The 27,740-nt window shown below is 39.7% G+C and overlaps 1 long non-coding RNA gene across 1 annotated transcript in view; it reads right to left on the minus strand.

Annotated features, from left to right (window-relative positions):
• Positions 1-226: 226 nt before the first annotated feature.
• LOC126386474 (uncharacterized) overlaps positions 227-27,740 on the minus strand; it is a 35,465-nt gene continuing 7,951 nt past the window's right edge. The window contains exons 2-3 of the long non-coding RNA XR_007569513.1: positions 21,700-22,031; positions 227-635 (exon numbers count right to left, since the gene is read on the minus strand). This is a non-coding gene — a long non-coding RNA (uncharacterized LOC126386474). The remainder of the gene's footprint in view (positions 636-21,699; positions 22,032-27,740) is intronic.

Here is a 27,740-nt window from a genome sequence, read left to right on the forward strand (position 1 = left end):
AATCCAACAGAACTTGCTAGCTAGTGCTAGCTGTCTGTGGAGGATTGTTTTGCCTCGAGCTAAGCCCCACCAACCAAACAGTAAAAGAGTCTACAGTGAGTTTTTTTTCTCCAAAATTTTATCGTAGAGTTTCTGTTCTTTATTTATATTCTTGACTGTTTAAGTACTCAACATTTATTTTTATTTCCTCTTAATAATTGTATTGTGTGTTTAATGTATGCAGAAAAGACCACGGTACATTCTTTGTAAGTGAAAACCTACTTGGTAACAAACTTTATTTTGATTCTGACGCTAAAGGAGCATCATTGTATCTCAGCTACATATGAATATACTGTACATGCACTTGTAATTTCTCCTCTCACCACAGTCTTGAATATAACCCTTTAAACTGAATGTGTCCATGTAGTCACATCAGGAAGCACCTGAGACTGAGAAGTGACAGGTAAGTGCACATGAAGACCTGCAAATTCTCCTACACTCTCCTTCACCTCCCGTCTCCTGCAGCACACCGGGGATGTGTGTCTTCATCTGCAGGTCTTCACACCAGCACCAGTTATCAATGTCCCTCGTGGTATCAGGGATGGCAGCGTGTTGACAGCGATCGATTTTAATGTCAGCAGGTTCGCAGCATCCTCCTGTGGAAGAAAAAGACATCATTTGTGGAGACTGAGGAGCCACTTAGTGAAGAGAGGAGAACTCTAATCTGAGGGATCCTGCTGTGACACAGGGCTTGTTCAAGAGAGATGTTAACAACTAAACTTAAGCTTTTCAGTGAGTCTGCAGGTCGCTGTTAAAACAGTTCACATTACTTAATCTTTACTGTTTAAACAACCATTAAAACATGATTATAGGATTAACTTGTTTTATTATATGGACAAAAAGACTGAAGTGTTACAACCAAAATTAAAACACATTTTAGTCCATTTACAACTTCTTTAATAATTATTAAATTAAATTAATACCCAGGCTATTATATGCTTAAATCACTGAAATCAACAGGTCTATATTTGGGAACAGGCCTGTAATTAATTCATTTCACACAAAACAAAGATCAGGAAATACAATCAAATTGTTTATTTAAACCAGTATGAATATTACTTGTTTAAAAATTAGGCTTCAGATAATATATCAATTATGAATTATTCATTTGATCTAGCTCAGGCAGACGAAGCATCAGAGAAAGAGAGTTATGGTACCAGGCACCTGGCATACTGACACAACACCACTTTATCCTGTTAAAACAAAACTCACAACTTGGATTAATTTTAATGAAAAACCCTTTGATTCTTTTCATCTGAGGACCCGTACAGACTACAGGAATATGAATAATTTACAGGGTAATCGAGGAATGGACACATAATTTGAGGTAGCCAACAACCTGGTTTTATACATCTTAAAAACTTCTGTTAAAAGAATGAACTGCTTGCCGACCAGACCAGGTATCTAATTGAGACAGGCGTTTATTTGTCAAAATGTGTAGCCACACCGGGCTAGTTGAAGGGACTGGGCATTTAATTGGGACAAAGAAAACACTCTCAGATCCACACTCATCTCCTTCCTCTTTGGAGCTGGAATCCCCAAATTCCAGGTTGAGGACAAATACACTTCCACTGGTACATCCTACACATGTCTTGAAAGGCCTCATGAGTGTTTGATGACAGACCCAAATACTCTTGAGCAGTACGACTTCAAGTATGTCACGCTCCAGTAGCAACTGGCAGACCATGGATGTCATCAACATATGCCGGCCTATCAACGCTGTACCGGGCTGCGATCCCTATGCATCCGTCTGCCAATTTAAGTATCCAAGCAGGGCTCTCCGAAGGAAGTTGTGTCAGTCAGTAACGTGTATTTTTAATCAAAGTTTTGGGTTTTTAATTAAAGTTTTACAATAACCAAATAAAGAGCAGTTTTGGAGTCACTAGTGTTTATCTTAGCTCCCATTGGCTCCTGTTGAGTGGATGTCCCAGTCCTGCACATGTTATTTACAGACAATAACACAATATAACTATGGATGCACAATAACATCACATCATTGGTATCAGCCAATATCGGCTTTTTAGATGAACTATGAATGCCCCCTCGTCATACACAGAATCATAATAGACAACGAGGACAACAAATACCAGCGCTGGATCTGGGAGGCTATCGAAATAACGAAGCGGGGCCCAGGGACGATGAACAGGGATGAGGGGGCATACATGCTCTCCCACACCTGGAGCAGCTTCCTGGAGAGGCGGCAGCCAGACAGTGATTGTCCTGTCAAAACTGATATTAAGTACATTAAAAAAAGAGACAAAATTTGCTAATGTCCACTTACCATTTTCTTATCTTGTTATTAGCCTATGTTTTTCATTGGTATTGATTTCTCATTAGCTCCTGTCGTTTTTTTGTAATGAATATGAAACATAGACATTTGGGTTGCCAGGTTAAGCTTGCCTAGGGTGCTGAATGTGCTAGGGCTACCACTGCCCCTTGCCTTTAAAAATAACACAATTTTACTACTACAAATGTTAGCCGCGTGTGCTAATGTTTGCAGCTCACGTTAGAGCTGATAAATACTGTTTAGTCTGTTCCTTACACCTTTGCTCTTGTAATTTTGGTTTTGTAAAGACACCACCCTCCAGATCCTTGAGATAATGTGTGTCACTCTTATTAACGTCCTGTTGGACATGTGGAGAAACCCAAACCTTGACAGGCCTGCCATGCTTCGTTTCTGTTGCTATGATTAGATACTTTCTGATTTGGCGTTAGCAAAGAGTCAGTTATGGTTACATTATGTGCCAGTTCAGGGGCATAAACATTGGCATTGTACTGTATTGTACTGGTGAAACGTGACTGAAAGAAAGTGTATAAAGTAGGGTACATTCATATTACACAACGCAGCTGTTAAATTAAAAAATTAAGTAATGTATCACAGAACTGTTTCCATTAAGTCAGATGCACATGTGGTGTTGCATTTCATAGTAATTTTAAAACCCAGCTCAAAATGATATTATCCCAAAGATACTCTGACTTACATCATGGCTTCATGTTGTGTTACACACAGCTGAATAACTCTCCTGTTTGGTTGCACACATCTCTGTTCCCAACAAGGCATCGACATGTTTCCTCGCTGCATCCTGGGAGCTCCCGTTCTCTCAATAATACATTAGTTAGACTGTGTGTGTGTGCCAGCAGTAACAGATGCTGCAGGTTTTTGTCCCACGTGACTGTAATCGGCGCAGTGTGAACCTCCCAAACTTTTTGGCTGAAGCCATAATATATACCCTCTTATGTTCTGCTTCAAAACGACACCAGACACAATCAGATCCATCAGAGCTGCTATTAACCTCATGTCAGGAGAGTTATTTCTGCTTTATATGGTAAATCATGAAAGTCCAAAGGCCGAGCTGAACCAGTGATAACTGCATTCATTTTAATATATTGACTTAGAAAGCCCTCCGGTTGCTATTTGACAACAACTAAAGCTTGTGAGAGGCCCTATGTTTGTTTAAAGAATCAGGAAAATGATTTTCCGAAGGTGAAAAAGCCTTTGCAAATTTAATGATGTGAAACCTGCATGCTGGCAGCTGGAGGGCTCAAAACTATTTGAACTTTACTCCCGAGAAATCTTTCACTCTGAAATCCATAAACTGTAAATAGCAAGGTTTTGCAGATATAACCTAAAGTACAAGAGGCACAAAATAGGGATGCACTGAGGTATTCTTTATGTAAAAGTATTGCCTAGTGGAGCTCTAAGTACTATGAATACCCTAAATACAACCATATAAGATAAAATGAGCTATACTATGTGCGTGTCCTAACACCATATCTTTTCACATGGATATAAACCTGATAGAAACTACCTGTAGCCGTGGGTGAGGGTTATTTTGTCTGTGTTTCACCAGCCAGTAGTTTCAAATATGTGCTTGGAACATTACCGGGACAAAAACAGGACCAATACTGCATGGCAACAAGTAAGTGAAAATGTTGACCTGCCAGGTATGTTTTGTGAAATATTAAATTAACGAGACAAATGAACGGCTGAACGAGTCATATGCCTGCACTTTCATATCAGACTGATAAATTTGACTATAACTGTAGGCTATTTCATATCATTTACTGCTTATCCTGTTAGAGGTTGTGGGGGAGCTGGAGCCTATCTCAGCTGATATTGGGCAAAAGGTGGGGTACACCCTGGACAGGTCACTAGACTATCACAGGGCTGACACATAAGCCCTTTTTAGATATGAATTGTGCAAATTTGCAGGAAAGCCCAATCAGTCTTTTTTCAGCATTGGCAGTATAAAAACAAAATCGGGGAGTAGGTAGGCTGCAAAATACCTACTTTTGTTTATACAGAATGTGCCTTTTTCGGGGCAATGGGGGGCGTGAGCAAGTAACAAAACGTGTAGCTCAGTGTGTGACGTAACCAGTGACGTGGGAGGGAAGCCGCGGCTGGTCAGTCCTCTGGCGATTCTCTCGTAAGTTGGCCCGTCCTTCCCTTCAACAGCTCCTCCCGTCGTGGAAGGGCGCCTCGTTCTGTTTAAACAAAAAGGGTTCCGCCAATATGACTACCCTACGAGGCGGAAAATTGGGCACCTCGGATCAACTCGCCAATCCGGCTCTGTGTGTCTAAACGCTCGCAGCTTGCCGGCAAAACGGCCCAACGTTCACCGAAAATCTGGCAGTGTAAAAGGGGCTACAGAGACAGACAACCATTCACACTCAGATTCACACCTACGAACAATAGAGTCACCAGTTTACCTGCATGTCTTTGGAATGTGGGAGGAAGCTGGAGTACCGAGAAAAAACCCACAGAAGGGCTCCCCCACCCTGGATTTGAAAACCAGGAACCCTCTTGCTGTGAGGCGACATTGCTAACCACTGCGGCTATTGCATATTAAAATTATAAATCATATTGTATTTTCAACATTACTCAGATTCACATTCTGTTAAAACTAGATAATACAAGTTATTTTTAATCAAACAAACTCACAGGCAACTGAATTGAGGTAAACCGTTAGCTAGTTAGAGGCCCGTTAGCTAAGCTAGCACACTGTCATACGGTCACACAAAATCCACCGCAAAAATTAAATTTTTTGAAAGTACCTGTGGCAAATCCCAGACCAAAATATTACAGAGGGGGGGGAGTTTTGCAGGCTCATCAGATATCAGAGAGATTCTCATAGGAATGAATGGATTTCCGGTTGACTCATCTCCGTACACATACGTGAGTGGAAACAAGTTGTAAGTGAGGAGAGATGACACACACATAATGATTTTTTAATCTACTTTGGGAAACAGAGAACAAATGTAGAGGAAACTGAATCAAATTTTCATGTTATCTGAACAATTTCTCCTCGCCTGCTTCTCCTGTACAAAGACTGCTTGAACTCCGACCTCTGTAACCAACACCTGCTGCTATACACCATAGGCTCACTCTCCTATAACGTTAGCTTCCAGCCACCAGCGACAGCACTGAATGTTCTGGAGAGAAAAACATATTGCACCAGTTTTGATTTTACATGGTTTATATTATACTTTAATAGAAGTCAGCCCCTCTCTGTTGGAGCAGGCTAAATCATGCTTTCATCACTCAAACCTGCACGACATACTTTTTTACTGCCCTCCAGTCTGTACAGTTTGGGGCATATACTGGCAGAGATTGAAATATAATATTTACAACTATGTTTTCATTAGTGTATAATCACATGAAAATAAGATTTGTTGAGTTTTCATTACCTCAGAATGAGCAGTTACGGCAGTCTACGGCAGGTCCTCTGGTTTTCTTTGTGGATGTATAAGCCAGGAATACTTCGCCAACGAGACGGTCAACAAGTTTGTTGGCTGCACAGAGCTGACCACAGATACACTCTTCATGGACACTGGTGTTCAACAACAATTCAAAATGTCTGATAAATAGATCTGTTTGGCAGGCACAAGTGGAAGAGATGCCGATGGTTGCTGCAGTCAAGTTGTTTGAAAGACTGTTTGGGAAGAATGAAGTACTAATCAACCGCAAAACAACAGACTGCATCTATTCACTGAGGTCGACTGTAATTTAAGAGGTAATTTTATAGCTTTTATATCCTGTTAGTGTCTATCAGAGGTTCTTTGTGTAGGGTTTAGGTGGATATATTGGCAATAATGGAAATACGTATCTTTTCATTAGTGTATAATCACCTAATAATAAGAATCATTGTATTTTCATTACCTCACAATGAGCCATTTATCTCTACATTGGAGCAGGTCCTCTTCCACGGAGCCCGCCATGTTTTTCTACAGTAGCCCAGAACAGACAAACCAAACACTGGCTCTCGATGAGGCCATTAGTGTTTTCGCATTGGCCACCATAGTTCTACACGTTTATTGCACCATAGGGAACACACGCAGGGGAGGTTTCAGTCCCTTGCAATCTCACTACCAGATGCCATTAAATCCAACACACTTGAGTTTTAAGTTGCTAAGAAGTTTGTGTACCATCTCATGAGTTTGTAGGCTATTGACCCAGATAACACACTTACATCTGGCCGACGTCGGCCCGATGTATCAAGTTTAGATCGTTAAGATGTAGCAGGGACAGCGTTTGCTCATTGCCAATACGTCACCGAGACATCGGCCTTTAATCGAAAATGACCACAACATGATGTTCAAACGATCAATAAAAGAAGCTGCACTCAGTGGGCACTCCTTCTATATTAATATTCATATGCTTCATTAACTACGACCTTTATTAATTTAGTTCGGACCATGGGTGGGAGCTCTGAGCACTTCCACTTTTAACCCAAAACGAGTGCTCACGATAACCAGATAAATAGATAACGTCAGCTAGGGAAAATGAAATGAAAACTAACATGAGCTAAACTAGAGATGAAATTCCGCCTTCTGTGGCGACTTCCGTGTGTGGGCAGGTATGGGCCGACACAAAGCCGACGTAACAGAGACGTTTGATGAGCTAGGCCTAGCTCACATGCTAAGTGCTAAAATGCTTGTGGTGGATCCAGCTGTAATTTCTGCGTTTTTGAGAAACTTTTTGTTTTATTATTTTGTCTTTCATGTTATATTTGAAAACTGAGGAGTGCAGTGGAACCAGAGAGGCTGAGTGGACTGGTTGTACTGGGACCAGAGAGGCTGGATTATTATGCTTTGAGAATGAATAAGCAGAGAAGTTGAACCTGGAGCAGACTGAAGAAGATTGTGGTGCACAAGACTCACACAATGACGTCAGACAGGTGAGTGCAACAACAAAGTGACTGTTGTGACTAACTCTACAGTCACTGCGTTGCCTAGCAACATCGCCTTCCATGTGTAAAAACGCTGTGTAACACTTCTCTTTCTTAGTGTTTTAGCTGACCTACTTTTTACTTTAATTCAAGCACATTTTTTACACAGCTATCTTTCTTTCATTTGAGTGCAGTATCCTGGTAGGTGTACTCTTTCTATTCCCGATGAAATGTCCCTCAGAGCTATTCAGGACTGGTGGGATTATCCCAACATTGCAGACGATGAAGCTAAAACAGGACTTTACAAGTAACACAAATTTGATCAAACCCTGATCTTAAAGGGGTATACATATCAATTAATTAGAAACATGAGTACCCACCTGTCAGGGAGAGTGTGTTTGACCTGTACAAATGTATTGTCCTCTTTGGCCATTAGTTATCTTAGCAGGAAAGCACAGGTGTAATTGATACCATTGGTAATGACTGTACTCCATTCAGATGGGCCAGTTCTTGGAGTGAAACAGAGCTACAGTATCATTATTGTTATTAGCTACACCTGTGCTTTTCCTCTGTTGCTCTGAAAAGCTTCTTCGAAAACCTGCTTGGATGTGGTTTTATTTGTTGTCAGCATCCATTAAAAGCCCAGAAGTCCCTTAAAGAGTCTGAAGGCTAAGTCTGAAGGCTAAGTTATAAGTTTGCGTTCATACAGTATGAGGTGCTGATAATGTTGAGACCTACTTTTGGGCAGTGCAGCAGTAACTTGCTCCACGTTTTAAATAAATAGTAGATGCTAATGTCTGTTCCACTGCAAGGGGCTCGCAGAAGTGTGCCAAGTGGAGGGAAGGTGGTGGTATAATGCTGTATCCCTGGAGCACCCTTGGAGGGAAGTTGATGTACAGCATTAACTACTCATTGGTCTGCCCTTTCGCCTCTCCTCCCCTCCTCCCTCCCAGATCACTGTCCATATCCGGGCCAGCATCCTGAGTGGAGCGCGCTCTCATGTTCCAGATATTAAATTACTCATGAAATATTTGCTTGGCCTCCAGGGTCTGCTGCAGCTTGCTCCGAAACCTCCACTTAGCCCCTGAAACGTCTCGGAGTGCAGGCTTGTGTCACCTCTCCGAGGAAGGTCAATTTTTCCAATTTAGAAACGGGGCATTACAGGCCATTTCAGATTGCATTAGCCTCAGAGTTCTGCTCTTGTCACCTTTTTTACTCCTCCTTTCCCGGCGTACCTCTCCTCCTCGCGTTCAGGCGGGGGCAGGCTGATTTCCTAAAACAAGCAGTCTGAGAGGTTGAACATTGCATGATTCAGTAACAAGAAAAGGTCTGATCACTCACGCTGTGTGCACTTGACTGTACCAGAGAGTTCCATCTAGCTCGGTGAACCTTGAAGACATTTTGAAGATACAGCCGCAGAGTTCAGAAGGACAACACGGGAGTTAGAAACTATTCAGACTGATGTGTTGTGACTGAACCTGATGGCTGCTGGTTATAAACTCAGAAATGCCACATCACTCTGTTTTTTTTTTTTTTTTTTTAAATTTATTAAACTTTAATTTAAGATGGAATTTATTAGGGCTGCCCCCCGAAAGTTGGAGATCTGAATCAGTCGGATCTTTTTTGTCAGTCATCTACAGTGCACCCCCGGGGACATTTCAGTCCCCAGATTAAGCTACAGAGTGAGCGCTCACCCCGCACACACAAACCCAGGGTGAGTCTGAGTGAAACACAGGCAGCTGCCTGCAGGAAGAAGAGGAGGCTTAACCCGGTCTGGCTCAGAGATAACGTTATCTTCTGCCTTCTGCTTACAAGTGGTGAATTTACAGCTCACAGCAATTTCAGAGACCGTCTCTGGCTTTTGTCTAACGTCAGGTGTTGGCAAAAAATACCAGTGCACATCTGTGATCTGTCGTTAGCATGCGTTAGCTCAGAGGGCTAACTTGGCTTGTTTATTACACAGTGTTGCGTGAACGTTGCCTGAAGGTCTCGCCAAACCTTGTTTTAACTCTTAAACTCTATATGTAAAAATGGAGCAAATAAATCATTTTTCATATTGAACAGCCAAATCTGTCGAGTCGGGTGCTGCCCTGGAATTCATATTGAAAATGGAGTAATAAATAATTCACACAGAGTCTGGTCAGCACAGCAGCACAGTGCAAATTAAAACTATATTTATATATTACATCTATAAAAGCCAGAACTGAAAATTATAGACAATATGTATTAGAAAATACAACTTAAAGAACACAATTTAAAGCAAATAATTATTTTGAAAAATATTTATTTTATTTATTTAACCTTTATTTAACCAGGAAGTCCCATCGAGATTGAAAATTTCAAGGTAGCAACCAATGAAAACACATTCAAAATGCAACAAATACAACATATAATACAAAAATCAACTATTCAAACATTAAAACAAGCACATGTCTCTGTCACCACATTCTTTATGATGCCCTTAAATTCATTGATCGGTATAAGTAAGTCTAAGTAAGTCTAATTTAAGATCTTTTTGGAGATTGTTCATGTCCAAGGTGCAGAGTAGGAAATGTTCCCCAGAGCTGTAAAAACCCAGGGTACATTAAAAAGCAATCACCTGGAGGAGCGTAGCTGGTAACTACCAGAGCTGACACACAGAAGGGAGCCAAGGTCGGCCGGACGTTTGCCCAATATTGCTTTATAGATAGAAATCTACCAGTGCTGTTGTCTGTGAGTGGTCGGTGACGTCCAACCCACCAAATCATAAAGGCTTGGTGAAGTCTGCTACACAACACGATGCATTACTTACTAATACAGATGTGAAATAGGGTCAAATAAAGTGGATTTTTATCTGCTCTGTATCTGTGATTGCAATTGAGAGAGCTTTTTATGCAGCAAAAAATTTGTGAATAATTTAAAACACATAAGTTAATGCCAACAACTCAGTGAGCTCAAATTCTGTTAATAAAACAGTACACATAGTTGCTTAGTGCTCACACAAATATTCCTCTAACTGCAGCGTTCATAAATATGTTATATAATATATGAAAACCTCATTGCCAAAAACTGTGCAGGATAATAACTTTTTTCTTTGTCTTTGAAGCACAATATAGTTTAAAAAAAATATGTATAATATTTAGAAAGACCACACTTTTCTTGGACTTAATTATTTTGGATGACTGTCAACTTTATAAATGTTTGTTTTAATTATCTAGGAAATTAAAAAGCCACTTAAAGTGTGTATATTGGATTACTGACAGAGTGATGTCCCCTTTTATTCACATATATTTACATTAGGTTAAGTATATTAGACAAATAAAAAATGACTGAAGCGTAAACAAATGTAGGAAAGACTATGAGGGAAAAGAAGTGTGTGTGTGTCAGACTGGGCTCGGTATATTTATGTAAGCAGACGTCACGACTGGTGAGCACAGTGGGTTGACTGAAAGGAAGACCGGGGCTTAATCTGCGGAGGAGGAGACGTGGGTCGGCCATGCAGTGCTGTGCAGCTATTTGGGTACAGAGACCAACACTGTGGAACTATTGCAGGTTCAGTTCCCACCTGAGCTGCACAACACACACAGAAATCTGCCAATATGTCAAATTACTTTCAAAATACACTAAAATGAGAGGAAACAAATATGCACGTGAAGTAATATTTCACCCCAGACTGCAGACATTAGATAATTTTATTAACACCTGCGAGCACTTTGCTGGAATATTTCAAGATGTGTAAAATTATATTTGCGTCTACAGGCTCGTCTTCTCTTCCAGCGTGTTCCTCCAACAAACATCACAACATGTGCAGACTGAGTGTTTACTGCAATAATATGTCACATTTTGATTTTTTTTCTAAGTAATTGCAGCAATTTTGCCCTAATGTAATCTGTTATTCCTTCAGCTTGGAAGCTTATAAGAAGCAGATAAAGCAACGAGAAGCAGATGTAACGATCCCTCTGACTTCAGACTTCAAGCATTCCCATATGGCCACCGTAGGCCTCACAAAGTGTAGCTGCGCCTTCACTTATAGATCCCAGCGAAAAGGTGAGAATGCAGTCACCCGTGATTATTACCAGCTCACTCATGAAATCGCCAACCACGGGGCAGTGATGGAGCGAGGGGAGACAGGCGGAGATCAGGGGGCTGGTTTCTATCAGATTGAGGCTGGAGTCGCACACACAGAGGGGCGCTGCCTTGTTTAGCCTCGCCGCCACCTGACAAACACCGAGGGAAAACACTTTTTTTTTTAGTGTCTAAAATGTGAGGAGAAAATATGCATGCAAATGTTGGACACCAAAGTCATCCCTGTCTGCCACAACTAATACTTTGGTACTTTAAATTCACACACATGAAATATTTATATTCCACCGAGAAGCTTTTCCAGAGAGACTTCCATCTCCTGCAGCATTGTGTTTATTACATCCAGATTAGATTCAGTGTTTTTATCAGTGTGCAGCAGTCGACACACAAACTGACTCATGTTTGTGAGAAACACATGAAAGTTAAGTAAAAAAAGATCTTTTTCTCGGCGCCTTGCCTGCAGAAAATTAATGTTTTCCCATACACAAATCAAGGTTTTATTAATGCATAGCTGAGTGTTAAGAATTCAGATGATCCAGACCATGACGCTGACTTGACCTAAAATAGGATTTAACAGCTTTCTGAACCTCAGAAAATGGGAGCTTGTGTTAAGCTCCCTCACTGCTGTGTGGAAACCCTTTTACAAAAAGCACATAAAACTATAAGGCCCCTCTGAGGTCGGCTAGCAGCACTATCCCAACACACCAGGAACATGACGTATAAATCATTCAAATCATATCTGTGTTTTTTGCTGCATGGCCGCTGGCTTCTCAGCCTCATGTCCTGGATAAAGTGCTGCTCCCAGAGTTCCTCGCGCTGATGGCTCTGCGTACAGTCGGAATTATAAAGTGACATCTGTGAACAGAGACTTTTGAGCTCTTTGGCACTGAAATTCAGCATTTCAAAATATCTCTTTTGGAAATCACGTCTCATTTAACGGCAGAAAACATACCTAGCATTGTTTTATCAACGTCATACCTTAATTTTAGAGTTGCTCATAACCATGATTTTGAGCTAATGACATGTTGAGAAGTCTGCTACACAAAACGATGCATTACCTTTGTAATACAGATGTGAAATAGGGTAAATACAGTGGATTTATAGATATATTTTCATCAGTGCATTGTTTTGTGCGAGTTATACAAACTAGCTTATGCACTCCGGGCAAGGCAGCTTTGTTTGTACAGCACATTTCATTCATAAGGGTGATTCAAAGTGCTTTACAGAGCAATAAAATATAATAAATGATACAGAAAATAGAGAGAAAAAAGAGAGATTTAAAAGGTAAAAATTAATTTCTAACACTGACTGTACCCTCTGCCTCACCACCAACAGTCTGACTGGTTTAATCACAGCAACATTGTGTGTGTGTTATTTTTTTCTCTGTAAGGGGACCTCGGGTGTTTTGAAAAGCGCCTTTTAATATATATATATATATATATATATATAATTATTATTATTTTATTTTTTCCTTATCTGGTGCATTTAACATGGTCTTTATTTTGTTGCCTTCATTCTCTACACTTTTTAAGTAAGGTCAGAAGTAAAGAACAGAAGTATTTATAGGAAAATAAATATTCTTACACATACAATCAATCAGAGCCAAGGATTAAATATGATTTGATAATAACAGAAAAAAGATTTCTGTCAGGAATTTCAAGTTGTTGAGGCAACATGCGTAGTAATAACCAGGGCTGCACAATTATTGGAATATAATAGCAATATGGCCGAGTGCAATAACCAAATCACAGGAGCTGCAAACTTTTTGATAAAGGTAAACTGTGTCGCAAATGAGCATTGTAAATTTTGCATTCTGGTGCTACAGAGATGCCCTGGCCCCAAAATAATACTCTAATAATACATGTAAGAAAACATGCGTGTTTAGTACAGGCCCAAACAGAAATCACTTATTATTTTTATATGTTTTTTGTCAGTGAAAATGAAATTTAAATGTTGCTACTAAAACCATGACTCATATCACAATTGTGATATCTGTCAAACAAACTGCAATATTATTTTTATTTTTGCATCTCATGCAGCCCTAGTATTATGGGTTTTTTTGCCCATAAATTTCTTTGAATATGTCACGGTCATTTAGATAAAGGGTAAAAAAGAAAATAATAAGGGTGAAACAGTTCAATCTGAGGGGAAAATACTTATTGGGAATGCTTGGTACCTTCAATTAAGGGACTTTTACAGAAGGGAAATCAAATCAGAGTCTTCTAAGGGGGTGAATGATGTTTTCTAAATCATAATCAAAGCAAGTCAGGAAAGTAACATAAGAATAATTTTGGCAATTCCGGAAAACACACCATTCAACCACTGATTCATAAACCTGGAGGTTAAGAAATATAAAATACAAAAAGATATATATAGAAAAATATAAAATATTAAGTACTAAATTTAGACACAACTGTACACTCAATACTATTTACACTATATACACCTTTCACTTATGCACATATGGAAAAAAATCTGTTTCTATGAATATATGTATTGGTATATACGTTTCTTAAGTAAATAAAATATAAAAAATAATATCTAAAATATAATAAAAAAATAAATAAAAATAAGTAAATAAAAAAAGAATATGTATATATGAATATATGTAGGGGTATATATGTTTTTTAAGTAAATAAAATATAAAAAAATAAAAAATATATAAAAATAAGTAAAAAATATGTATACATGAATAAATGTATGGGTATATCATTTTTAAGTAAATAAAATATAAGAAATAAATATAAAAAATATGTAAAAAATTTTTTTTTTAAAAATAGTAAAATTACATTTGACTTTATTACAATTATATGTTGTTCAATAGACTGAACAATAAGGGGGAAAAGCTAAAACATTTATACTGGATAATTTGAATAAATGAGGTGACTAATGTTTGTGTTTATGTACCTCATGTTGACAGCTTTATTCTTTACTGGATCATACGCTCCTGATCTATTTCTGCTCTCTGCAGACAGATGAAACATGCATCTGTTGACATATACATTTAATGGGTCAATTCCTGAAGTTGCCACGACCATTATCATACAGCCGAGTCTCCCGATGCGATAAGCCGCAGTGTAAACCAGCTTTCCAGTATAATTTATGACCCACAAGTCAAGCCAGATTAGGCCTGATTGGATCGCTGGTGCCATATGTGACCTACAATCTGTGCTCCGCTTGTACTGTAGGGGCGGGAGGGTCAGCCATCTCTCTGGGCAAAGGTTGCCATGGGAACGACCTCTGGATGCTCGGCTCTGCTCTTTGCAGCCATCGCACATCTTAAGGCAGAATTATCCGGGATTTCTTTATGTCAGGCCCGTATTCTTCTGCTCTATTTCCTCACTCTGCTCTGCACTTTGAGCTCCCTCTGTTTCCTCTCCACACACTCAGAGACACACTCACACACACATGCAAGGGCATTTGGGCGTTTGCGTGTATACTGACACATGTATATGCAGTCACAAACACACCCCCACCCCTGCAAACACACACACACACACTCTTCACCTTTTGCTCTCAGTTGCTCTTGATCAACCCCGGATGTTCAGCCAAAGGACATTTCTCTGTACCGGCTTATTAAATCAGGCAAATGTTCAATTTCTTGTAGTCGAACAAATATCCAAACCTTTATGTTACTTTTATCTCTTTACGCCAATTTAAAATTTTTTATAACCAGATTTGTAAATTATTTTCTCGTTTCTGGCAAGTCAGCCCGGCTGAGCGTCATCTGAGGATCCTACAGCCTGCAGATAAATTCTGGTTGGTGGTGACAAATTTGTGTAAGCCTGCACAGAAAGATTTTAGCCACAAGCTATCGGGCTTGGAAAGTTCCCATGTCTGTTCATGCTGAAACTTAATGGCTGAACTCAACATGATCTGCAGGGAAAATGTTAATCCCTCATTTTTAACTTGTACCATGCAAGCCTTAAAAGACAAATGTTTCTTTAATGTGGAGAGTTTAATGTTTTTTACTTAAATAGGATGATTTACCGCAAGTATAGAGCAGATACCACAGGCGACAGGGAAGCAGTTCTTGGCCTGTTATATTGGTCATTAGATTAAAATTATGAGATGGTCACAGGAAAAGAAATGTAGAGGTCAGATTAAGGGGAACTGCCCATTGTTTCGATGTCCCATTATCCCCAAAACAAATGCTCATAGCTCTAAAGTCCTGTTTCTCTGAAAATATACACTCCCTGAAGTAAGACAACCCAATCACTAGAAAAAATATCTGCACTGTACATTTTTGTAAACCAGGGATATGTTGTATGAGCTCAGTCTCACTCTGAAGTCATCGAAATCTGGCACTTGGGCAGTGACTTGCAGCGTCCGACGTAGTGCGTTTATTTTGAAAGAGACTGTATGTAAATGTTAAATTTCCTGCGATGATGGCAGTGTATCTTGACACTGTGTCCAAGAACGTCAACAACCAACACACCCAGGGTACCTTGCAAGTTGTATGTGGACGTGGAAAGTCCATGACCCAATGTCGAAATGTGATGAGGTTGGAGTGAGAATGTGTTAGCTGCATTTTTAGCAATGCTGCGGTGGAATGTGTGGTTAGGTATAAGCACAAATGGTTGGAAAAGATAACGTTTTGGCTAAAACATCCAAGTTTGGTGGCATAAAAGTCGCTGGAAAACCAGAGACATGTCGGTGAAAAACACCTGGGTTCGGTCGCTCAAACGCAGGTGGGAAACGCAGCAAAGGCTTGCTAAAAATATCCAGGTTAATTTCAGGAGAAGGTAACGATGTGATAAAAGTACTGACAGGTGCAAAAATGTAATGGAGGGAAAACTTAATATGTGAAATTGAAATGTAAAGCAGAACTGAGTATTAATCTGTCGGGAGATGAGCAGCATGCTGCAAACCTCCACCAGCTCTAAAAGATGGAGAGAATTTGGCTGGAAGAATGTAATTCGATATTTTATCACACCATATACAAAATACAAGCAAGGTAAACAACAACACTGCTGGAGACTCTGTGGGCAGGTTAATGCTGATCACTCACATTCTCCCATATATTCTGGTCATGAATAAAACTACAAACATTCTGGGATGGGGTTATTCTGATCCTTGAGAGAGTTTTAGGTTAAAAGATCCCAAGGGACCCACGAATTGTGTACTTGGGATTGTGTACTAATTAATCATAAGAAAGACACTTAACTGTTCAGTATTCTTATACTGGCCCTACAGTCTATGATACAGGCATGAAAAAAGGACAATACTAGGAACTGGCTGAAACTGACGCTCCGAGGCCCGGACAGTGGATGGACATTGGAGAGGAGCCTGGTCTCACTCCGAAGTCATTGAAATCTGGTGGTGACTTGCGGAGTCAGAAACCAAATAAAAAAAGCTGTCCTTTTACGTTGGCATGATACAAGGCCGGTTTAATGGCGCCCAGCAGCATCAGGGGGAAACATGGTGGGACAAGGACGAAAGTTAAGGCGGTGAAAGTCTGACTGGGGTGGGCAGGTCCAACAAACACCAACTTTCGCTCGAGAGAGCAGTGTTCGTGTCCCGTAAGATTCTGAAGCCAAACCCTGTTCTTTTTTCCTGAACCCAACCATGTTTGTTTGTTGTTGAAGGAAAAAAAAACGTCAATTCTCAGTGTTGTACTGATGTAGTGCTTTTATTTTGAAAGAGACTGCATATAAACTGTAAATTTCCTGTGAATACTGAAGTGTATTTTGACAGAAGACAATGCATGTAACAGGCAGAACTTGACACGGCGTCCCAGAACGTCAACAACCAACACACCAAGGGTACCTTGCACATATGTGGACGTGGAAAGTCCATGACCAAACGTCGATATGTGACGAGGTCGGAGTGACAATGTGTTGTGTAAAGGAACTATATTCCATGGAAAAAGTTACCTTTCACCTGAGGACTTAGGGCTCATTTATGCTCCCTTTACGTACGAAAATGTATACGTCTGTTTCAAACGATGTTACTGTCACTGCCCACATACTTCCATGCGCCCTTTACGTTGGCATGGATGTTAACCAATATATCCACCAGGAGGCAGCTCAGCGTCAAAAGTTTATGACAACAACAAACTCAAAAACAAACATGGCGACTGTGGAGGAGATATTGATAATGTACTTCTTGCATAAAAGACAAGACAAGAAAAACAGAGGCAGCGCTGTAGGAGGCGGTGGTCGGTGAGGCCGTTAAATACATCGCGACTGGAGGACGGAGAATTCTTTTCTCTAGTACTGCCGATGAGAGAAACTGAATTGTTATTTCTTCTTCGTGTCTCACTAGACCTACGTATCGGGTAGTGACAGAAACACTGCCCCCATGGTTTCCGGTGGTACTGCTCCGTTTGGCCCGTATCCGTAAGCTTTATGGAAACGTGCAGAAATACGGACGAAATGAACGCGGAGCACGAACAGAAGGCTCCGTCCGTATCCGGATCTGTATTTAACGTTGAGCATAAATGGGCCCTAAAGCAAGGATACACGGACAGACTATAAGAGAAATGAGGTGTTATTCAGTCAGCTGGTCTGAAGACATGTATTGAAAAGTTGTTAATTAAATAATTGGAAAATTAATAAATATAAAGTTTTAAAAAATCTATATATCCAGGTTTGGTCACTCAAAAGCTGCTGAGAAACTAAACTAACTCTGTGGAGTGTGTATTTTTAGAGAAGCATGACTCGGCAGCAATAACCGTTTGTTTTGGGGATAATAGGCTCTCATAAAAATGGGCTTTTGGTCCAGTGTGACATTTTTTATCGACTAATGGGGCTCCAGAATTTTGTGCAGTCAGAACAATGACACGGCACCAGACAAAGGGCCTCTACGAAAAATAAACTTCTTGAGTCTTGTGAGATAAAATGAGAAATAACAGTCATAAAGCAGAGAGAGATCTTGTTGCAAAGTCATTATATTGCAGTGAACACAGGAGAAAATATAATTGGATCCCCCTGGAGATTCCCAATTCCTCTCCCTCCTTCCTCTCAGAGGTTGAGGTTAAGTACAAAGGAAATACAATAAAGACGTAATATCCCTCAGAGCAGCCAGCAAGTTAAATCAACCTTTTTTTTACGCTTCCCAACAGTGAACGCATCTAAATCTAAATCTAGATCCCATGAAGTCATTAAACGGCTGCAGGATTTTTATTAGATCTTTATTGAACTGTGGAAATACCTGAACAGTAGTTTATACCTTTAAAAGCAAGTGCATGAATAAAATCACTCACACTACGTGGTGTAATATCCACAGTGATGTACAAATGCTGCAGCATCAGCAAGTCCAAACTATAACTCATAAAATTCACAAAGTAAATAAGAAATTTCCGCAGCTCCTGTGATGATCTGAAGTGCAACACAACTCTGAGCAAACTGTGTGATTTGTGATGTGAACACAGGATTCAAGGTGACAGCTGGCACCTATAACCAAACGATATGATGGATATCTCCTCATAAAATATACATGACTGCAAAACACTGTGCCGTTTAATAGCGATAACATTAAAAAAACATAAAAATACATTCCTGTAGCACCGTCCCGCCTGATAGACTCTCACCACGCTGCAGTTACAGTACGCAAACATCATTTTAAAGATTGCACAGAAAATAAAAAACACGAAGGACGGCAACTTGAGTCCTTCAGTAAATTTTATTATGTCGAGTCAAAGCTTTTCGGAGAGCGGCCTCCTCGCACACAGAACATAAATGAACTCGAAATCTTTACACGGAGGCCAGGAAACCTCAAAGAGTTTCACCTGTGTGTGTGTGAGGGGAAGAAAAACAGCTCCTTTTTCAGTCAGTGCATACACACACTAAAAGGAGTCAGCGTGCTTTGTGCGCCCTGCAGAAGGAGGCCGTTCTCTGAAACACATTGGCACAATAAAATTTATTGAAGGAATCAAGTTGCCGTCCTGAACAGATTTTGCTTTCTGTGCCGTCTTGTATTTCAAAGGGCCGAGGACGCCTTCAGTGCTCTGATTAAAAACCAAGTCCAACCTCATCAAATCTTTGAACCCACACAACGACTCGAGCTGAATACGAAACTTTCAGATGCTTTTTTAAAAAGAAATACATTTTATATTGCATTGTCTCTTTAATCTTTTCACTTGTGCAAGGTCTAAAATGATTACTTTTTTAACTGCTGATGGTGGCAGGCAAGTATTTTTTGTCTTACAGTGAAATACAGTAATTCTACAGGGGCATACTGCTAAATCACAGTAATCAAATGTACATAAACTGTGACGTTACAGTTTCAATAATTTGCAGGAACATACAGTTACATCAGTAATGTAATGGGCTTTAACTATGAGGTTACAGTTTACTACAGTGATTTTACAGGAGCATACCGCTAAATCATAGTACAATGCAGGCATAACTACTGTGAGATCACAGTATATAGCTGTTGTAATTACAGTAATTTACTGTAAATGTAAATTCAAATATTGAACAGTGTAGAACAGTCCAATGAGTTCAGAAAATTACATCAGTCCACCATATTGTGGCGTTAAAACCAGTAAAGGACAACACTTAAGATATTATGATATTCAAAATCTAAGACAGATCTAGTCTCATATCGCAAAACCGATATAATATTGATATATTACCTAGCCCTGGTGTGACGGCAGCCCAGTTGCCAGAAGTAAATGTTGGCACTGTACATTTCTGCAAACCACAAACACGTTTTACATGTGTCGTATCAACATCTCTTAACTGAGGTAGTATATAAGCTGACTCTCTCATCGGGACGTGGAGGGGATGTTGGATGGTGTTACACCAGGGCAAGATACCTGCCAAGCTGCAGATCACTGCAAACCAACGAGACCTACAAGTAACTAAATCGGTTGTTATATAGTCTCGCTCACCAGACCTTTCTCAAGAAAAGAAATGTCTGGCTGGGCCGACTCTCACTTTAAGATTGGAGAAAAAAACGCCCTGACTTTTTTTTATTTCTTTTAACCAATCACAATCGTTCTTGGCGGTGCCACAGCAACGGTGCGCTTGCAAAAATATTGCCGGGGGGAAACAGGTTTTGGTGTAACACGCCCCCAAAAATATCACCTACAGGACACGAACCATGGCAGAAAAATGGCTACATCCCCGCAAGACCAAACACCGCGAAAGTTAGTAAAGGACGTGTTGAAAACGGTTGAAAACTGCTACACAACCGGAGGTGGTAGGGCGGGACTTCAGCGGGTGGCTCGTTCCGCCCAATGAGAGGCTGATCTATGCAGTGAACTTCCGCCCACTCAGACTAGTTGTTATATGAGGAGGAATTGCTGCGTGTCCAGCAGCTTTTTAGGCACCAAATGTGGGTGTTTTGTAGCAACCTGTCATTGTTTTTCCAGTGGGGATAGTGCCACAAAAAGCAGTTGTTTTCTACTGAGACATCTAGAGCTGGCCCCCGACTAAAAATTTTCATAGTCGACCAATAGTCGTCATTTAGGGCCATTAGTCGACTAGTCACCTGCATGTTCACGATATTAATTTAATTATTAATTTCATATTTTGGGCGGGGCTACACAGTGGTTTGAGTTGTTACTAATGAATCTTCACTATAGGCCTATATTTTATCTACAAGTGCACGTCACACACTGAGCGAGCCGCCTGTTAATGACGCTGTGGGCTAATGGGCATGTAGCTACTTCCATGTTTCAGATGATACGTCATGTTTGTAGTCGACCAATGAAGATGAGTTTACATATCACCTTGGGTTCGTCCTTCACCTTCTCAAAATGATCCCACACTTTGGATTTCCTGCCCGACATGTTATTAACTAGCCTGTGGAATAACCGCAGGTACCAGCCCTGGAAATTAGGGGCCGTACACATGCTGCGTCTTTAACCGCATGGAAATCATGAGGTTGGGCGCTACTCTTGTGTCTCTTTTGTTAGTCTCCCCGACTAATGACCTCTCTGGTCGACTGATGTTTGGTCGACTATTTGGGGGCAGCCCTGGAGACATTGCTGCTTTTCTAGCGGGGCAAACCAGTATTTATTTAAGCTAAAACATGATCTTTTCCTGATCATAACCAAGTAGTTTTTGTGCCTAAGTCTAACCATGTTAATCACAGCAGTGCTAAAACGCAAAGTTGTGCAAATGTAACACATCCATGGTTTGCAGAAACGTGCAATGGCAACATTTTTTTCAGTGATTAGGTTGGTGATGTCATTCATTTCCATGACTGGAAAACACCTCTGAATACAAAAATTCTGTTTGCTGAATAATCACTGAACAGATTTCACTTATTTCATCAGCTTCTTTTGAGGGTACTTAATTTGTGTTTAGAGAATAAATAGTTTTATAATACAAACTTATCATCATTTAATCTGCACATGAAACATTTACCTGCCAGTGGGGAGCACACAGCGCCTCCTGTAAGTGTATCACTGTAGTACCAGACAGGGCAGTAAACTTGACACTGGGCCATTCACACACAGAGAGCTGGCACCTACCTCAGAGTTCTGACTGAAAGGTCAGAGTTCAGACACTCAAGGCGCTACGACCACTTTCTAATCCACCCTGGTTACTTATTTTAATGATATTCACAGCGGACTCGATCGGGGGATTTCTGTTTGCCAAGCAGGTCAACATGAGTAGTGGCGGGTTTCAGAAGGCTTAACCGACAACTCGACACCAGTTCCAGTAAGCCAGTCGAGCTGGGTCACGATGAAAGAGTCTGTCCCCACAAAAAAAAGTCCGGAGTGACAGGCAAAGAAAGAAGAATCCTCTTAGTGGTAATATCCTGTTGTGCACCTCCATCTGTTGCTCTGTGATGGCCGCCAGTCTAGATGGAGAGAGGAGAGGAAAAAAAAGATCAGGAGGAGCACCACACACTGTATCCTGCCGCTTTCCCTGAGTGGAGACAGATTTCAGACATGATGGAGTAATTTATTTACAATATTCAAAAATTCCATCCAATATTCCCCGTGTTTAGCGTGAGTTTAATTTATAGGGACAGATTTGGCTCTCGACAGCGCCCTGAGCGTATTTTTGGATTGCTACGTTATGTTGCTATCATGGGATGAGATGTGTTTAATAAAACATGAGATAATTTATTTATAAATATTTTAACGAGAAAATCTTTTATTGAATTACAGCAATTCTTAATATGTTACATACAGCATTACATCAACAAAGTAAGGGGCTTCGTTGGGGTAATGAATAAAAATAAAATAAAGTAATTATTGCCAACAAATTTCACACCACACAATGTGTAATATTGATAATTATAACTTTATTTGTGAGCACTTTTCCAGCTGAAAGCAAGGTGACACTAATAAAACATAAGCATATACATACGCCTACACTAACACATACACTTAAACACATATACCTGTAAGCATGCATGTATAAACACATGGCTGCAAATACACACACACTCCCATACACACAATAAGTCTATCAACAGTCAGAAAAGGCCGATCTGTGAAAGTATGTTTTCAGACAAGATTTAAAGACGTGAACAGAGCCAGACGATCTGATGCTTAGGCTCAATACCCCTTTGTCTTTAACCTGGACTCCGACCTGACGGGCCTGTTTGGACGGTACGGTGCGAGAAGTTCAGTTATATAGTGAGTATAATACACTATTATAATGTTAAGAACCTATCAGAGCATATCAGACAAACATTTGGCCCTTAAAGGAATACCTCACCCACGTAATAACTGTGTGTAAATCAATTAGTAATGCTGTGTTACCTTCGAGAAGAAAGCCTTGTGTTTCTGACGTGCCACAGACTCTGGACTATGTTACCTATATTAACCATATTATAAAGCACCAGCCACTTTAAACAGACGACCAGAACTACCTCATATACTCAGTTACTATTTACTGTTGCACCATTTGAATTGATTGCATTTACATCTTTGCACTACTTGATTGCTCTTATTTAATTTTATTTTGTATTACCTCCTCTTCTATTTTATACTTCTCCTTTTGCACTGTCTGCACTGTGGGTCAATTCAGAGTGAAACGTTTTGATTCTCTGTATGTCTGTCACATAAGTGTAGAATGACAATAAGCCTCTGGAATCTTGAATCTTAAAAGCCTCCACGGAAAGTGGCAACACATTGATTTATCGATTGAATTGGGATCGCGTTTAAAGACAGCAAAACTGTATTAAAACATATATTTACTTTCATACTTTCATATAACTTGTGCTGTATAATCAGAGTCTGATTTATCCAGCTGTTTGCTTGGCACATCCCAAACATGCATTTTCGCTAAAAAACCTTCGTATCAAAAACTAAACTGGAATTGAAACCTAAGTGTCCTGTTAAAGTACTGGTGAGAGCGCTTTGTGTTTTTATGCCCATAAACTGCCTTTGGATATTAGACTGGCAAACTCTCTCGATATTTTAAAAATTAAATTAAAGACTGGTCTTTTTAATCTGGCTTTTTAATGTTGAGTAACATTACAGTCTTCATTTTTAAGTTTTAACCATTGGTCTTTACCTTATTTACTTACACTTATCCCTCCAGTTCATTAATTTACGTTCTTTTTATTCTATGGACTTTTAATCATCTTTTTTGTTAGTTTGTTCTGTTTTGTTTGGTTTGTTTTTATAATACTTCATCATCCTATAGTTGTAATTGTCAAGTCAGTAGTTTGTGTTATCGTTCAAATCTTGTCTGTGTCATTCTAATTTTGCCATGTGAAGCACTTTGGGCGGCGTGTTTGTATGAAAGGTGCTTTGTAAATAAAGTCGAGTTGAGTTGCTCTCGTCAAAGCCAGACTCCAATACTGAGGTTTTTTTAGTGAAGACGGATGTGTTTGGGAAGTACTTAGCATACAACTGAATAAATGACACTTGGATTATATTGTACTGCACCAGTTGTGTTAGAGTATATAAACAGGTGTGTACATGTAGCTTTGCTGTTGCTACACGTGGTCCCCAATCAATCAATAAATCAACATGTCCACTGGTTTCCTCATGAATTCAAGGTAACATGGCACGTGTAGTGATTACCAAATGGTCATTCTGTAGTGAAATATTCCTTTAATCATGTGTCACATCCTGTTAATCTAGTCGTCAGGTATCTTTAGTGCAGTTGAGAAATGGTTTTCTTCATCCGACTTTTAAGGTTTAAAATATTCAGGGGGAAAACTTTCTTTTGTACCAAACAGTTTTTAATTAAAAAGCTCGACACCACCCTGAAATATTAAAATAACTTTTTCTCAAAAGCATAGAAAAGAAGATGGATTGTACTTTTTAATTAGTTGTTTAGTTTAGTAGTAATTTCAAAATTATATTAAATTTTATTCAGATTATTTCCATCATTGTGAATATTTTTGCCAAAGATTTACAAATTTTATTCCAAACAGTGAAAGTCTGAAGATTTAACTGTAAAAAGACGTTAAAGTTGGTTTTCTTTCTTGTTTCCCCTGGTATTGGTGGAAAATGTAATCACAGCACTCCAGATCTGTCTTGTTATTGAATGCTGGCTGAGCATATAGAAGTATGATACAAAAATAATGATTTAAAAACTTTTTAGGGCTCAAAAGCGACGCCGTACAGTACAATACGGTACATTACCACCCTCCCCCAGCGTTCTCTCCCACAGAGGGTGAGCCGGGTCACTGAGAGGACAGTGCCATCTCCCAGGCTCCCCCCCGCTGCGAGACAGAATCAGCGCTATGTGTGCACTTATTATATGTATATGGGATACCCTCTGACAGACAGGGCAAGACAAACGGGACAAATAAAACAATGCCAGGGGTACAGTTACAAATAAAATAGAATAAATAATAACAAAAGGACATGAATGTGATTAAATCTGCAAACAGTGGGGACGCTCCACAAGCAGTATGTGGTTTGAGGTCACTCCCCAGGTAATTCTACCCCCAAACATCACTGTATCCTGCGCCTCGGTGATGGCAGATGACCTCATCAATGTTTATTTGAATATTGTTGATATAGTTTACACAAAGTGACGTATGTCCAGCTTTCCTTTCAGTTCATAATCAAGTGGAATGTAACGTGACAACTCCACGTTCCACTGGCTTTGTTTAAATGCACAAAATGTTCAGGTTTTTGCCCTTATTCTGAAAAAGACAATATTCCCACTGAGCTGTTTACATGGCTGATGAAAATGAATATTACACTAATATTCCCATCAACGTGCAGCCATGAATACTCTGATTAACCTGCCCTGATGTAGTTTATCATGTCAAAATCTTAAAAAAAGGAACGGCTGTCACTCGTGCCAGGATCTTTTATTAGATTCCCACCAGTGGCCGATTCCAACCTCCGTCTTTCCTTCCTGTTAAACCAACTGCTTGAAAAGGTCAGCAATATGATATTTACACATACCTATTGAAACGCAAGTCTTTCATAATGTTTAAAAGCAGGTGTGTTTCTCCTTCTGACCAAAAATGTGGGCTTTTCTTGTGCGCATTCGACTCTACTCCACAGCCTTGCAAACTGTTTGTGAGTTGGTTTGTGTACAACGTATCCATGACAACACATGGAGCTGACCATAAACAGGCAAGATGCTGTATGTCCCAAACTGCATTAAAAACCCCAACTGAGACACATATTCCAGATGTGCTGTACACATGGCCAATGAATGCTATTAAAACCCAAATAATACCAGCATACCGCACATATCATAACCTGTTCAGATCTCCAATGGACGTTACTTTTCTTGGAGGTCTAGATCTATGATTACTGTCATCTGACTTACTATTATTTATTATTATATATTATTATATTATTTACAAACCAATCAAAATGTTCTTCATAATATAAAGTGGATTGCAGTTGAGCCACACACCCTTTTTAAGCATGGCCGACTGTGAGGCAAGAGGGAAGCACAAGGCACATTTCAGTGTAGAAATCATAATATTCAAGTAGATAATTTGTGATAAAACTGTGTTTAAAGTGAACATGAAATGTTAAATTACATATACATAGCTTTTACTCAGGACTGGTTTAAAAAATATTTGCCCATTGGAATGGACGGTGGATCTGGGTGTCACCTGAAAATGAACAAGGTAAATATTGCTTAAATAGGAAACTGTTTAAACAGGGAAATATTGTTCTAATTTAACTTTCTGACAATCTGGAATCCATCGGTAACAAAAAGAAAAAAATAAATAAATCGCCTTGTTGTTTACAAATACTTCCGGGTAGAAAACCAGCAGAGTTTAGCTACATATATATAATATATCTCACATTTTTCACGTCACTATATCACCGTTTAGACTAATCTGATGTTTGTAAAGTCTATAAACACAATGATTGAACAAACATTACTATTTCTGTGTGCACGGGCTAACTGTTAGCTGTTAGCTGTTAGCAGTGTCTGTAGTAACTCAGTAACTCAATAAACGGTCCGTGAAAAAAATATTTTTTCCAGCGGATATCTTAGTTACAATATGATTGAGCTAGCAAAGCAGTTTTGTGTTGCTATGTGTGGTATTTATTCAGTTTTGGGAAATCACGATGTCTAGAAAGCATCAGTGGCTGCAGCTGACAGGGACAGCTAACACTAGCAGCAAAGCTAACATCAGGACGTCATCTGTTAAAAGCCTCCCGTTGCCGGATACGACATGAAACTACTCCAGTTAGCTCAATCATGTTGTAACTAAGACATCCGCTGGAAAAAAATATTTTTTTCACGTTGACGAGACGGCGTTTTGGGTGGAGCGGTCGCCATGGACGCAGAGCTTGCTGTTTCTGTAGGTACACATTTCCTGGGGACACTTGCACGTCTCGGCCCTGCCCCCTCCATTGTGATTGGCTAAAGCGCAGCATCGTTCAAACTCAAAGCCCCGCCCTCCCCTCCCCCCTGTAGTCGTCTTTCACACAGGGCTGCCACAGATTCTACAATGTAAATTGCAGAATCTGTTTTGAGAGATTAACTTTCTGATGATACAATCAGCTTATAAAGCGTCCTGTTGATTATGTCCATACAATATTAATCTCATGGAGGTTTCAACATACTGTTTTCTGGAGATACTTAAGAAATTGAGGATATTTTGAGTCGTGATGACGAATACAGTGCAACATATCTTTATGCAATGTGTTTTAAAGCATCACTTTGTTTTTCCTAACAGTTGTTTGGTTCTTTATTCATGTAATTTTTCTGAAGAAAATGTTACTGCTAGTGATATTTGATTTAAATACTGCTAGTAGCAAGCAAGAACGCTATCACCAGGAACTGAGGTGGAGAAACACGACCAACAAAGGACCAATGGCTAACAACTATGAAAGAAATCTTTCTAATGGAGAAACTGACTACAAGAAGCACAACTAGAAAGACAATGAGACAAATGGACTATATACAAGACTCAAAAGACGACACTGGACTGGAATAATAATCAAAAGATACACTAATCCGTAAGGCTGTAAATGTTTTTGCTTCGTTGGCTCTTATTATTTTTCAACTATTTTATTATGCTGAGGCAAACTGACATGTCAATGTCACAAAAACTGTTTTGTTAAGGATTTAAGTGAAAAAAAGCATCAATATGTTCATTGATATGAGT

Source organism: Epinephelus moara, chromosome 24, assembly GCF_006386435.1.
Source record: "Epinephelus moara isolate mb chromosome 24, YSFRI_EMoa_1.0, whole genome shotgun sequence".
Taxonomy (NCBI): Eukaryota; Metazoa; Chordata; class Actinopteri; order Perciformes; family Serranidae; genus Epinephelus; species Epinephelus moara.